Source organism: Platalea leucorodia (genome assembly GCF_965183815.1).
Source record: "Platalea leucorodia genome assembly, chromosome: 8".
NCBI lineage: Eukaryota > Metazoa > Chordata > Aves > Pelecaniformes > Threskiornithidae > Platalea > Platalea leucorodia.
This window is the reverse complement of record NC_138830.1, coordinates 37,198,763-37,212,420: the sequence shown is the minus strand read 5'-3', so window position 1 is coordinate 37,212,420 and position 13,658 is coordinate 37,198,763. Positions and strand designations below refer to the sequence as shown.

Genomic DNA, 13,658 nt, shown 5'->3' with positions numbered 1-13,658 from the left:
GCATTTTAACCAAAACTTAGTTCCTTCTGCCTACTTCCTGTTCAATCTTAGTGTTATTTCCTCTTACATTACAAATTCCCTGTGTTCAAAAGAGAAGAGTTAATCTAATACTTAAGACTTGCTCCATTAAGTAACCTGTTTTAGTTATGCTGGCCACAAACTCCTGAAGATGCTCTTGTTTTGGTTTAGTTTATACGTGCTAGGAATCAGCTTGAGCTAAATCAGAATAGATTTAAATCAGAAATTCCAGTCTGCACAGCCTCTGGTACTGGCTTAATTAGCTACAGTAAACAACAGAACTTTTACTTAGATCTGCCTGATTTTGCAAGCAGAGAAACTCATAAAAGTACTGGACTAAGAGTATTGGCTAATTCCAAGTAGGTAGCAGGCCACTTCTCACCCTCTCCCACTGCACCTGGTCTTGACGCGTTTTATGCCTCATTTTCCAGTCCTGGCGTCCCTTCAACAGAGACTGCCTCTTAAAAGTGTACTGTGCCAAACCACGGGGTAGTCTGCAAGTGCGACCCATGGGGACTCAAAAATGGAACCAGACTCAATTCCCCTTTTTGATAAAATTAGGAAGTCAAGTTTACAGCATCAGAGACTTGAGTGTACTACCCCAGTGCACCACCAGTTTCCCACTTTGTATGTTTCTCTTTATAGTGAGGGTGCACATACGTGCAATGTGTTTTTCTGGTTTCTTATCTCTCCACTCAATTCAGAAAAACTTGTACCTGAAACAATGCTTTTAATCCTATTTTCTACCTTGCTTGTATTTTATTAACCTTTTTAAAAGAAAACAAACAGTATCAGTAGCAATTTGTGTGCTGTCCAGCAGCTATTTCTCAGTAGTAAGATTAAATATAAGGTACAGTATTTTTAATAGCTTTCCTAACAATGTAAATTACAATTTGATATCAACTTCACTAAGTATCAATTGCAGGAGCTGAATTTGACACTGTGTGGGATATAATCATAAAACTACTGCCAAACAATACTACATTATTTACAGTAAAACTAACATGGTCTAAATTACTTTTAAATTAGTTCTGTGGCTTTGTGCTGACTAAAAACCAGGCACTTTTGTCAACTTTTTGAGATACGTTGAGAAATATTTTTTCAAATTTGAAGTAAACTGTTAATAGATTTTGATGTTCTTAGTTTCTCAGTGATCAAGGAATGGATAGTTGTAAAATGTTCTCTTTAAACAATATATGTACATTTAGTCAGTCTTGGTAGTTCTTATTTACTGTCTTAAGGATCTAACTTTGCAAGAGAGTGATGCTGGGAGGTACAGCACTGCGGCACCACTGTACAGATGCTCCTTGGTTGTTTGCAATGATCCTGTGCCTTCTGATGCCTTGGTACACTTGCAGGAGTCAGAGCGCGTACATACCGGTAAACTGTAAAGAACAGGCTTTGCTTTCCAAAGAGTAACACCCGGGAGAGAAAAATGAGGTTTGTCTGCACCACTACTACTACAGTTCCATGTACTATCTCACAGAGAATCATTCAGACACCACCTGTAGTGGCAGGATATCAATCGTTACAAGCCTTAGACAGATACTATGTAACAGAAAATTTGCATTTTAAAACAAAGGGGCAGCAGAACATGCCCAGGAAATCAAACCCTGGATAGCTTTTGCAGAAGTCGACCCCACTTTGCTTAAGGATAGCGTGACCCAGTTTATTAGTAGGATGATATTATAAGAAATCTGAGTTAAGCTTACTCTGCTATGCTTACCCCACTTTGTACAGGAATTTCAGGTATCTTCAAGAAGTGGGTGATAACACTGTTCTTGGTTTAATAACTGCCACTCAACAGGGATACTGTAGGTGAAGTGCCAGCTGTTTTTATAAAAGCTAGATAACATCTGTTTCTCATGTTCAATTTGCATTTTACAACAGCACTTCTAGAACAAGTGAACAGAAGACACAAAGAGGACAGCCAAAAACTAAGAATTTCCAGAAGTTTCAAGGATGTCAGGTCCTTAGAAAGTTGGTACCTTTAGATCACTTCAAAAACACAACCTACAGAAAGCAGCCTCTCAGGCACATTCAGATCCAGTTAACCTGTGCACTGTTTGCCCGAGGGATGCATGATCCACCCGCTCTGCACCACAGCTCAGCCACCGAGGACCAGGGCAGTAACAGTGCACAGCTTCATGCTCTGTGAAGAAGTGTTACTATAAATAATTTGAGTGGTGGCTAGCTAGTTCTATTCCATCACAACCTGGACACTTACTAGAAGCTGCCTAAAGCAACCAAACACAAACGGTACCACAGACTGGCTCCAAGAGAGGCCTGCAGCCCGCTGAGGTGTGGCCTGCTGTAGAGAAACCCGTGAGAAAGCTGGCTTGTATAAGGCGTTTACCTATCGTGTGCTAGTGTTACGACAAGGTTTTGTCCCAGAAGCACTCTCGGCTAGTCTGGCTAGACCCTCACTCCTACTTGTTGGGTAAGACAGTAAGATTTAAGGAACGAACTTACAATTCCAATAAAGAATTTTTTTTTAAACGGCCTTTGTTTGATGGTCCAGATTAAGCAGATCTGACTGTCCCCGGTTTGGTCTCTGAGCTACCCTGGGGTCACACCGCAGCACATCAGTGTCAGCACATATCATCGGCTCAGAAATGAAGCATTTTTACCTCCTCCTGGCACTATAGGACGAGATCAGAAATACACTCCAAGCACTCCGAAAAACTCCCAATTTTACCATCCATTACAGTGAGGGTCAAATTGTTACTGAAGGTCTCATTTTTCCATGCCATCTTGTTTTAAATACAATCTTGATGCTTTTAAAGACTTGTATTATTGCTGAGGTTTAGAAATCCTATAATAACAATAACCTTTTTTATTTTGATGATTTTTCGGTATTGTATCCTTCTGGAACCTAATGTTTTTATATGGTAAGCACACACCTTCTGACATTTTGTTATACATGTATTAAAAAAATAAAAATTTAAATATTTTCATTGGTTTCTTTGCCTGCAAGAAAATCGCAATCTCAGACCTGATAAAAACAAGGTATTTTGAACAACAGGGAGGGTTTTTTGTCTTTTATTGGTGCTGAAAGGAATAACTGGTTGATGCAAACAAGATAATAAAATTTCAAGGCTCAAATGATTCTGTGCAGTCCACTTTTTCTGGTCTTGTGATGTGGAGTCTGACAGCACTAACAGAAATCTGACTCTAAGGTGCAGTCTGGTGGGCGGCTGCACCTGTTCTAGTGAACCTGCAGAAAATAAAGGGTGAAAGAAATGAGTGCTTTAACTCTCCCTCCGCCTTGGCCTCTACTGCTGGGACATCCCCCTGCTCAGACACACCTCGCTCAGTTTTCAAGGTGTGCAACCTTCACGCAAGCATTCGCAGCGCCTGCTGGAGGCTGCAAACCTGAACCCCGCATCTCGCGCCAAGTCCACGCTTTAAGTAGGAGGATACCCGCTCCATGCTGCACTCTGCTAGGATTTAATGTAAGACCACTTCACAAGAACAATTTCTTATTACGCAGTTGTACATCTTGACGCCCCAACAGTTGTCTAGTCCCTGAACTAATGGAGAGCAGGTTTTTATCTATATACTGTCCAGTCAAAGATAATTAAAAAAAACCCTCACAACACCCCCCATACATATGTCCTTACGAAATCCAGTGATTTAAGAAAACAATGTCAAGGGAAAAGAATCCATTTTACTGGTTCAGTCTTTCTGAACAGTCCTCAAAGTCCTTTATAAAAGCCGGTAGGGAACCCCGCCTCGAAGAATTTACTTTTTCCACAAGCAGAAAGGAGGAAATCAGTGGAATGCAAGTGATTAAGGAAGAGCACAGCGCACAAGTTTCTTGTCATTAGCTCAGGGAGGAACCACTCCACCTTGTGAGACAGGACGTTCGCGATGGATCTCTGCAGCTTTCTCCATTGCCGTACAGGTGATTTTTTTGTCTGCATTCTGATGCTACCATAGCGTTATACTTTGACAGACTTCATTCTCCAGCGGTGGATTCCTAGTACATGCCTCTCCTGCAATACCTCATCTATTTTTCCATTGTTACCGTTTGCACTATTACGTGAGCAGCACACAAGTGGGTTCCCCTCTACTAAGTGCTATAGAACCACAAGGTAAAACACAGTCATTTCTTGGACAGTTTGCATCTTCCAGACATGTAACTAAGAAGAACAAGTACAAAAAGTTGCAACTCCTTCCCGCTCCCTCTGCCCCAGGAGTTGTAGTGTAGTTTATTGCGAACTCGTGCCCAGAAATGCCTGTTGGTCAGCACTGCAACTGCAATGCCATCTGCCTGTTTGGCTACTGTACAGATTCTCTTGGCAAAGCACCTATTAAAATACCAACCTCCCTATCCCACCAAAACTCCTGCTCAGAATGCTGCTGAAACCATTCTTTGTCTAGCCCTTTTCTTTGATGTACCAATTCTCCTTGTTGCAGCAAATCAAGTTGCTCGTCTACATTTTCATGGCCTTTCAAAAGACATGCTGTTACCCTCTACCTTTGCTTTTGGCTACTCCAGATCTCCCATCCACCACCCCTAAATCTGCAAGCCCTTCATATTTTCCTCCATACTTCCCCTGACATTCCGGGAAGGCTCCAAGCAGCCATTTGTGAAATCAGTGCGCAGGGCTTGCTAGAAAGACTGGCAGGAAAACAACATTCCTCTTTCTCATGTTTTACATAATGGCAGATAGAACAACTGCTCCTTACAACCATTAGATGGGAACGCGAAGAAATGTGCATTAATCTCAGGTAAGATTAGAAGAAAAAGAAAAAAACATATCTGAGGATAGTTACACATTGGGTCCGTGTACCCAAGAAGATCATGGAATCTCCATCAACATTTAATCTGGGCCGTATATTCATCCCCTTTCCCTCCTCCCCTGGGCCCCCCAAAACCCCTTGATAGGTCTGACGAACATTTCGTACTATTGCAAATCACATGAGCTGCTGAGGTCGCGCTCAGCCCTACACATGCTGCAGTGCCCACGCCGACAGCATTGCCCCTCACACCGAGAGAGGCTTTTCCGACCTGTGAACCCAATTCATCTGCCTTCACCATTTGTTAAGTCCTCTTCTCCTCCTCCTGTCTGACTCACAGACTCTTTGGGGCAGAAGACTGTGTCACTGTCCTGTCTTTTATACGGCACCCAGCACTACACTGCCAAGGAAAATGGTTCTTAGGCACCAAGAACCATCTAAACAGTAACTAATCAAAAGATATTAACTGGAGTAGAAAAATGCTACAGCCTTCCTGTGTGCTTTATAGGATGAGATAATTGAATATAATCACATAAAATAAAGGGACATTTCCCCCGTGTTCCTATTAACATCCTAGCTTTCAGCTGGCTTTCTTGTCTAAATTGCGTAATTCCTAGAAAACAGCACCTGCTTACTCTGTTCCTCTGGAAATGTCCATAAGCGGATGCTTCACCTTCCCTCACTTCCCACATGAGCATCTCACACTCACCAACAGATGCTTGCACAGTTTCCACCACTGCCAAGCCCCCTCTTTCCCTTTTGTAAGTAAACCTTTGATGTCTCCGAAGCCAAACCCAGCAGAAAAACTCCAAACTGCTTCAAGGTTTTTTTGCAAAGCTCTGCTAGAGCTCCTCAAGTCATGGAAGTGTGAGTCCAAAGCAACCAGATGCCTTAAAAGTCCCCCTCCTATTCACAAATGTTTTGACTCTTCCAAATCCCAGCAACAAGATGCGTCAGCCTGATGAGCTCAATAGAGACCTTAATGTGATCCTGAATGCCATACTGTCATTAGTAGACCGAATATTGATATCTCTGACCGCTTTCCACCCTGCTGAAATGGAATTTGCCTCACAGATACACACATTAAACACTGTATTAGCTAGTAACTGATATAAATCCTTCTGCCTTAACAATACAAAGTGGAGGATGATGTCTAAGACATTGCAGTGTTAAGACTGCAGAGAGAAACAGAGCTGCCTGTAGAAAGGACAGTAACATGTTAGTAAAGCGGGGGGACACACACCCTACACATTAACCACTGAGTCCACAAATGCCTAGCAGAATGAGTCACACAGAGTTCAGGATGCAACTATGGTAAGAACTGCTCTATTCCATGACAATGCTTCTGTAATTTTAAGATTCTGGATGATGCAGTAAAAAAACTGAAGGGGTTTCCAATGCTGCCACAGCATCGCACGCTACAGCGCCTGCACAGGCAGCCTCCGAACACTTTGGTATTTGAAAGAAGTGATGTGGGAGTTCAGAACCTGTCATCACCCAATGGCAGTATATTCTGAATGGATCCCACTGCAATGAACGGAAAGAGATGAGCATGATGAGGGGAAGATGACGTCTTTCCACATCAAATGTAATTAGATACCTTTGTTCTCATTAAAGAGGTTCATGAACTTTTAAATTAGCAGAAGACTGTCAGCTTGAACACTCTGGCCCTGCTACAATTTGGGTAACATCCTCGCTACCTTTTTGGATCTAACCAGGTATAATTTTTACCTTCTCTGTGTTTAGCTCCAACAGGTTCTTAAATACCTTTCAAATGCCAACCCAGAATTTCGAATACCCAGCAAAATCCAGCTGGATCTTTCTCTACAATTAAAAACTTCTCCTTCAGTCAGCTGCCACGCCGTCACCAGCTTCAGCAAAGCCAATGTTTTACATTGCTTAGTAAGGACCTTCAGGACATCAAGGAACAAAAGGGAGTTGCGAGGTCTGCAGGACACCAACCGAAAAAAAAATCCTAGGCCTAGCATGGTGCCAAGCACTATGCTGAATGAAAGGTGTATCACACAAGACAAACTAATTCTCAGTACACAGCCTTGTCCATTATCTCAGCCCCAAAATAAGACTGTTGTAAAACAGGTATTTAAACTCTATTTTCTGTTACTCCTTAGTTACATATAATTTCTCTTTTCCACATTTGCCGAGAAAGCTATTTATAGCCACAGCAAACTCTGACTTTTAACAAAATGTGTCTTGTATCCCACAATAAGCACATAAGAAGGACTTCATGCTGTAGCTACTTCATTAATTATTAGATTGGTGTTCTTGGAACTCTGTGACATTTTTGAACTAACGGTGCTCACCCTGGTGAGATCCCTCTTGCCCACAGCTGACCTTGAGCGTCCTTCCACCTCACTGCAAAAACCTCAGCCTCACCGTTCTGTAGCTGTGTGTTCCAATGTTAGAGCAAATTAGAAGCTGTCAATGTAGCACTTATTATACGCTGACAGAAAGAAACGCTGAGTCTGGTTAAATGCTCGGCAGTGGCTCCATACCCAGTATAAGAGATCCTTGTCCAGGCCCGGATTGCCAGGGCCTGACAATTAGAAGAAGGTTTCTGACCACAAGACCAGACAAGTTCAAAACCAGCTTCCAAATGACCACAATGGAATGCAAAAATAAAACCAAACAAAAATTCCTCTCCAAAACCCCACTGCTTTTAAAACAGAGTTTGATGTATTTTTAGAGAGAGATTATATGCATAAGTGCTACTACGGGAAGGGACTACACAGAGCAACCCAGAAGGTCCCATTCAGTCCTGTGTTTGGTTTGAGGACAGGGGGAAAGTACAGAATTTCTTTTGCTTCTGGGTAATGACTATTTACAAGTACAAGCATAATTATCTGTTTGGGACCTTCAGTTTATTCTTTTAAAAAAATAATTGATATTTTTATTCACGTTTTAAACATGGACAGAACTGGTGCTCACTAGCAGGAACTCTTCAAGCATGAATAGCTCCCTGTCAAGGCTCCAGGTAAGACTGTACTTAAAGCATGGGAGCAGGCAGACGGGAATGGTAAAAAAAGGAATGGAAGGAGGACATATTTGATCCACAAACATACTATAAAGATATGAGAGCATCTAAAAAGGGAAAAAAAAAAAAAAACAGGAACCAAAAAAGTTCAAGAACATGAAGAAAGAGGAAATGGCCCTTAGTTATTTGGGAAATCTTTCACAGTATGTACATTGCTGACTAGTCTTGTTGGTGAGAAGCATGACTACACCTTGCCTTTAGTTTCAGAGATGCTTTTTTATTAAATCTTATTTTAAATATAATTATTTGATTAGCTGTTGCCCAGCCAACCCAGGGAATGCAAATACAGACTGTCTCAAAAAGCGAGTCATAGCTCTCAGCTTTTAAGGGGAGGTAAACAATGGAGCAGTGTATCTAATTCCCAGCTAGAAGGAGAGACGCAAGTGGAATATTCTCTCTGTAAGCAAAGGGATACGGGCAGCAGCATCCAAGAAAGCAGCAGGAAGCTGGCAGTGGATATAAGGCAATGCATCGATCTGAACAGATGATCTCCTGTGAGAAAATACTTTTATTTATTCAGGCAGACTACACGGCTTAGCTGACTAGCACCATGACAAATACAAAAATGGCAGCATTCTAAATGGGGACATGTTCTACCATCGAGGGAGGCTTCAAAGAAAGCAAACGGGCTAAACAGCACCTAAAAGGGCCATGTTGCATCCTTACTGCAAAACGCCTGTTGATACCTGATGGCTGCCGCTGTGGAACAAGGAACATGATGCCAACCACATCTGCACATTAGCGTATCTACAACAGATAATTAGAGGAGTTCAACTCTCCATAACAACCCTGACATTAACCTGCTTTAGGAGGAACTGCTTAGATGACCCGAGGTGCTGGTGCCCCTTCTGGAAGGGAAATGCTGCTTGTACCTCTACCCTGCTGTTTCATTCACATCATCTATAAACATCAAATACAAACCATAGCCTGGCAGTGCAGGCATTGCACACAAATACAGTAAGAGACTGGCCTAGAAGAGCCTCCTCTCTGTGACAAGCACAAAAGAAAACACACAGAAATTAAATGTTTTGTCAGCATACACCCACAAAACCTGTGGAGTGGAGCGCCTTGCTACAACAGACATAAAGCCTATTTTGTATTGAAATAGGAAGACATAATCTTTCTTAGATGTTTCTCCGCCTTCTTCCCTTTTTGGAGACTTTTTTTGATGTATATTGCAGGGTATGTGCCAAAACAATGCAAGAAAGGGTGAAAACATAACATTTAACACAGAAGTTGACCTTATGGCTAATTCATTCTGCTGTGCAACATAGAACTGCTAGTTTTGTTGAATACTAGTCAGTATTATGCAAAAAGAGAAGGGGGAGGGGGGAGGAAAATCTTAAAAAAAAAAAAAAATTATTTAATGCATGAAGGAGAAGAGATGCAACTTCTCTAACAGTTTCACACAAAACAAACACACACTAAGCCATCATAAAGCAATATACTAGCACAGTTTTCAACACAAGACCGTAACATGCTGCCACCACCAAGAACTTCATCCTTTGCCATGCTATGCCTAGAGACTCAGGATTAGTGCTTTCTAATGACACACAGGCTGCACGAGATAGCTTTGTCGTTATCTTACCACACTTTCCCCATGCCTCATCAGTGTCTTCAGATAAAGTTTTGGTTTTATGCTTCAGTTCTAGAAGCATAAACTTTAAATGAAACATTTTGTTGGTAGAAACACCTTTTGCTGAAGAGAAGCACGAGTGCCTGCTAAGTCTAGGAGACTTCCTAGCTTGCTTTTCTGTTAGCCTCTGAAACCTCTGCTTTGCTCTGAGGATAGCCTGCCTGGTCACCAGGGCACGAGGGTGGCTGGAGAAATGAAAGAGACGGCCATTGATTTTAAGCAAGGCCAAGGCTTAATGAGGAGCAATGCCAAGGCAGTCGCTTAAGGGCCATCATTTAAACTCTCTGAACAGAACCAAACTGCTAGATCTGGAGTCCAAAGATCATTTTAATCACTCTGATGAGAACACACTACCAGAGACACGTAAGAACAGAGACAGCTGTACATGTAGGTAGCTGAAGCTTATCTGTGTCACCTTACACAGGAGGTATGATAAAGCTGTTTTTAAAATGGGGGGGGGGGGGGGGGAATGTTTTAAAACAAATAAGGGATGACTAGACTATAACATATAAAACCCTCCCATGAGCTTTCAGCCTCGCACGTATAGATTACAACAGAATTAACACTAAATTTAACCCAAAACTGGGCTCTGCTATTAATATCTTCCTTTTATCCTGCATCACCCTCTCCCTATAAAGCTAATAAAGCTAATAAATGCTAGCCGTTATACAGAAAGGCATCTTAAAGGGGGGCAGAACCCACAAAAAAACCTTACATACTGTTTGCCTTTTTGTCAGTCAGCACAGCTTGAAAAATAGCTGTTTACACTTATTTTATTATTTGTAAAGGCATATATCAAGAAGAAAAAACAAAGTTCTACAGCAAATTAGACCTAAAAGCAACTAAGTTTCAGTGATACTAAAACAAACAAACAAAAAATTAAGCCTTTTGTTTTATACCTCTACAGAAAGAGGCTAAGTGTGTTCAAAACATTTTTTCCTGTTCCTGAGCTTTCCACTAAAAGGCCATAGGACAGAAGCTCCACTCACAGAAAACAGACTATGAAAAGTATTATGGAGAACTCTTAAACAACATCAGCTGAAGAGGTAAGAGACCCTAAACACTACTACTGTTTTAAAACACCAGGGGCACGAACATTCAATACTAAAGCCACTGTCTCAGTCCTTAGCTTACTCACTACTTGGTACAACATCCCAGCATGCCAGCATACACACGTGGCAAAAGAGCAGGCAAAATTATATGGTACGAATGCTCTTTTCGTACCAGTTCATTACCCATGTGTGCTTGGCTTCCTCAGTCTGAAAGTCACACAGACTTGCTCAACACATGTGCTTTTGTTTCTTAAGTCCCACTATTACATCTAAACCAAAGCAGGCCTCTAACCCAGCCAAAGTTTCTTCCCTCGTGCAAACCTGTGGACTGGAAGCGGGTGCTGACACAACTTACTTTATGTAGAAAACAACCCGTCTCACTGGGAGGTGCAGACCCGCCAGGGCTGCAGGGCCGACGGGTGCAGCAAGGCCCACAGCCCGGCGGGCAGGGCCACCGCGGCGAGACGGGTGAGGGCCCGCCCGGCGCACCCCACGACAGCAGCCCGCGCCGCCCTGACTGGAAACCGCTCGAGAGCTTGACGCCCAGTGCAGCCCGCCGCAAACAGCTCGGCCAGGCCAGGCCAGGCCAGGCCAGGCCCGCCCCCCCATCCCCGCAGCGCAACACCTCCCCGGCCCGGCTTACGGCGGCCTTCCCGCAGCGCAGAGGCGAGGCGTTTCTCCCTCGCCACCTCCACGGCGGCGGGGAGGGTGGCGGAGGGGGAGGGGGCATAAGAAGAACATGTCGGTCCCCTCCCCTGAGGCGGCAGGAGGCCAAAATGGCGCCCCGCCGGCCTGAGGAGGGGGCTCGGCCAATCAGCGGCGGGGCTCGCGCTCCGGGCAGGTGCGGGCCGGCGCGTGCCCGAGGGAGAAGGGGCGCGGGGCGCGCGGCCGTGGCGGGCCCGGAGGGAGGCGCGGGAGCGGAGCGGCCCCCCCCCGCCCAAACGGCCGCCTCGCCGCCCCTCCCCCACCTTCTGCGCTGGGAGGCTCCGGGGAGTCGGTTTATTACGAATTAATTGTGGCTGCGCGCACGGCCCTTCCCACCTAAAGCGAGGGCCGTGATCGTCAGCCCTTCGCTATAAATGACTTGGCAGTCGCAGGCACGAGGTGATGCATGTAGACCTGCAGTACAGTCGCTTCAACCGTTCTAGAAATACTGCAGTTGAGAAGAAACATGACATTTTCAAGTGCTGCAGCGAAGGCTGTGTCTCTCCCTCCCACCCCATTCATTGCCGCAGCTTGGTTTACTTGCTGCTTCTCAGGGTTCTGAATAATTGGTTGCTTAGATTCTCTAACATGAAGCAAGCGGCCCCTTCATGGGAGTACAGGTACAGCAGGATCCCTCCGCCTCGAGAAGCAGGAGTCCAGTGAACTGCAGCACCCGCTCTTTCTTCCAAAGCGCGAGTGCAACACTTCACCTAGAGAGTGATGTGCAAGGCAAGAAAGAGCAGAGGCTGCGGAAAGTAACGGGAGCGAGAGACAAAACCCACAGCAGACAGGCTGCTGCTGCAGTACGTTATGCAGCTGCACTTCAGCAAAACCCTGAGGAAGAAGAGGAGGTTACGTGGCCAGTCTCTAGCGTGTAACGTGAGCTAAGATGCCCTGGGCCTGTGCCCACACCACTGCGAAGAGCGCCATCAGACCTGCAATTGCAGGGCTTTCCCTTTGCATACAGGAAGATAATCAGCTCTCATTCTTTCGTTAGTGCCCTTGTCCACAAGAGAAGCATCTTTAAGGGCTCTCAAATCCTAGACAGAATCCTGCTGGGGGGGGGAAAAAAAAAAAGAAAAAAAAAAGTGGGTCATCTTCATGACAGCCTTTCAAAACAAAAACAAAGCCCTATAGCCATGTAAATATTATCTATATATTAAAAATATAATTTATATATAATATATAAATATATATGTGTGTGTGAAAAAAACCATGGTTTTAATTATTGAAGTATCCAAGGATTTGCTGCCTCTGAGCCTTTATCTGCTCTATCTCGGTCAAACCTCCTAAGTCTGCATTTGAAATCACACTGTGCTAAGAAAACAGATGATTAAAGCAGAGCAAGGGAGTCAGGGGATTAGTTTATTCTGCATGGCCTGGAGCAAGTAATTTTTAGCTCTGAGGCCCTAATCTTATAGTGAGCCTGGGGCAGATGAAACACTTGAACACCCACACAAAGCACACTTAGTTTTTCCTCATCTGAAAAATGGGGATAACACCACATACCTCTCTCTGAGAAGCATCTTAATCATTAATCTGCATTAAATGCTCGGAAATGTGAAGTTTTAAAATGATTAAGTACGAAACCAAATTAACATTTTGCAATGGCATCGGAGTCAATAAGGCAGAATGACAACACAAGCACTCATTGTATTCATCTCACAATCGTCACTGGAAAAATCTAACACTAGGAAGCTGTAATAGCCTCTTCCCCTCCTAACAACCAGCTGTAACTACAAATAGAATACAAAAGATGAGTGACTAAATGAATTAGTCCTGAACTGCATCCTCGATCTTGTTAAATGCAGGAAGCCTACACAGAGTAGTTTCAAAGGGACTAATGAAGGAGAAAAGCAAGCCCTGGGATCTCGGTCCTTGAATTGCCCAGGCTTCAGACAAAAGGCACCTGTTTTGCAAATAAAGGAACAAATCTTGCAGCTGCCACGACCCAGAAAACACCCTTTAAATTAAATGCAAGACTTGTCCTTCATTAGGGCCATGACAATTTCACTGTCCTAGAAGTATTATTCATTCTGTGTATTTAGCGTGAGAAACTTTGTTCCCTGCCTGTTTTTTATGGTAGGTGCAAGTCCGTATTAGTCTTACTAGCACTTGTCACTTTTTGTACTAGTTTTCCATTTCAGTGCATGTATGTATGGCGTATCTGATAATATCACAAGCACTTTATTTGCAGATGAGACAGCTGCATTGCAAGTCCTTATTAGAAGTAAACAGGATCTGAACATGCACGAGAAATTTAAAAGTGGATTCTCAGCACCCTCTTGTGGATTTATGGTGTGGGAACGACCAAGTATTAGTAAAACTTCAATCACAATTCAGAGCTACAGAAAAGTTATTATTTTTGCAGCAAAACTATAATAGGGAAGTTAAATGTGAATGGCCAAACTTTGTAGTTTATGATTATTTGTAATACCTGACTAAAACT

The 13,658-nt window shown here is 43.5% G+C and overlaps 1 long non-coding RNA gene across 1 annotated transcript in view; it reads right to left on the bottom strand.

Annotated features, from left to right (window-relative positions):
- Positions 1-11,003, bottom strand: part of LOC309594274 — a 33,369-nt gene extending 22,366 nt beyond the window's left edge. Inside the window, exon 1 of the long non-coding RNA XR_014228997.1 lies at positions 10,860-11,003. This is a non-coding gene — a long non-coding RNA (uncharacterized lncRNA). The remainder of the gene's footprint in view (positions 1-10,859) is intronic.
- Positions 11,004-13,658: the final 2,655 nt, after the last annotated feature.